Genomic DNA, 2,127 nt, shown 5'->3' with positions numbered 1-2,127 from the left:
AAGTAGGATGGTTAACTGGGATTAACTAGGATTCTTAACTGGGATTAAGTAGGATGGTTAACTGGGATTAACTAGGATGGTTAAATTGGATTATCTAGGATTGTTAACTGGGATTAGCTAGGATGGTTAAATGGTATTAACTAGGATTGTTAACTGGGATTAACTCGGATAGTTAACTGGGATTAACTAGGATTGTTAACTGGGATTAAGTAGGATTGTTAACTGGGATTAACTAGGATTGTTAACTGGGATTAGCTAGGATGGTTAAATGGTATTAACTAGGATTGTTAACTGGGATTAACTCGGATAGTTAACTGGGATTAGCTAGGATTGTTAACTGGGATTAACTAGGATGGTTACCTGGGATTAAGTAGGATGGTAAACAGACTGGATTACTGGGATTAACTAGGATTGTTAACTGGGATTAGCTAGGATTGTTAACTGGGATTAGCTAGGATTGTTAACTGGGATTAACTAGGATGGTTACCTGGGATTAAGTAGGATGGTAAACAGACTGGATTACTGGGATTAACTAGGATTGTTAACTGGGATTAGCTAGGATTGTTAACTGGGATTAGCTAGGATTGTTAACTGGGATTAACTAGGATTGTTAACTGGGATTAGCTAGGATTGTTAACTGGGATTAACTAGGATGGTTACCTGGGATTATGTAGGATGGTAAACAGACTGGATTACTGGGATTAACTAGGATTGTTAACTGGGATTAACTAGGATTGTTAACTGGGATTAACTAGGATTGTTAACTGGGATTAATTAGGATGGTTACCTGGGATTAAGTAGGATGGTAAACAGACTGGATTACTGGGATTAACTAGGATTGTTAACTGGGATTAGCTAGGATTGTTAACTGGGATTAGCTAGGATTGTTAACTGGGATTAACTAGGATTGTTAACTGGGATTAGCTAGGATTGTTAACTGGGATTAACTAGGATGGTTACCTGGGATTATGTAGGATGGTAAACAGACTGGATTACTGGGATTAACTAGGATTGTTAACTGGGATTAACTAGGATTGTTAAATGGTATTAGCTAGGATGGTTAAATGGTATTAACTAGGATTGTTAACTGGGATTAACTAGGATTGTTAACTGGGATTAACTAGGATTGTTAACTGGGATTAAGTAGGATTGTTAACTGGGATTAAGTAGGACGGTTACCTGGGATTACTTCAGCTGTTTTACAGACAGTAATCTCAGTTGATGCCAGAGTAATGGATTGTTTCTCTGTCTCTGCAGATCGTCGTCAGTGGTGTGCCATTGGTGTTTTGGTTGTCATCCTTTTGGTCATCACCATCCTCCTCATCGTTCTCTGATTGGTCCAAAGCTTTCACTACTAAATGTTGTTTTGAACCAGATTTTCTGGACTCTTCTAGACTGCAGTGGACCATAATGGAGTCCTCTGGACCATAATGGAGTCCTCTGGACCATAATGGAGTCCTCTGGACCCCTGGGTTCTGAAAGGTACTAAAGTGGGCTGAATCAGACTCTTCTAATAACTTTCTGAGTGTTAAGCATCATTTCAGAGGTCACCCACCACAGAAGACAAAAAGGGTGACAATGTTTTTGTATTTGTGTATGTTCATTGTGCGTCTGTTATTAAATTATTTTATAAACCACTAGAAAAATCTCAACAATAGTCTCAGGCAGTATCAGTGATCTATAACTGAATAATAACCATATAGCTAAGCAACCCCAGAAACCATAACAACGGCTATAATTTAGTCCAGTTTTACAGATGCTGACCTAAATTTGTTGTGGTAGTAGCTGAGAGTCATCCACAACACAAACTCCTGATGAGATATCAGATTTCACATCATCACATCCGTTAGTTAGATCAAAACATGAACCACTTCAGTTTTCAGCATAAAATGCTTTATGCTGAAAACCCAAGATGTTTTAATCTGAACCTGTCGTTAAAAGGGGCAGGTACAGTGGGCTGTGAAAGTCTTGTTAATTTTCCTGATTTACTTTTATAAATCATTGACTGTTTGGATTAAATATATCATATGTGAGCCGTCACATCGAAACCAGGATTCAGTCTAAAAGTTGTTTATGGACAAAAAGGCAAATATAGTGTTTTGACTAAAGTGTTAACAAAAATTGCAT

This window comes from Austrofundulus limnaeus, unplaced genomic scaffold, assembly GCF_001266775.1.
Source record: "Austrofundulus limnaeus strain Quisiro unplaced genomic scaffold, Austrofundulus_limnaeus-1.0 Scaffold1296, whole genome shotgun sequence".
Taxonomy (NCBI): domain Eukaryota; kingdom Metazoa; phylum Chordata; class Actinopteri; order Cyprinodontiformes; family Rivulidae; genus Austrofundulus; species Austrofundulus limnaeus.
Note: the sequence above shows the minus strand (reverse complement) of the source record.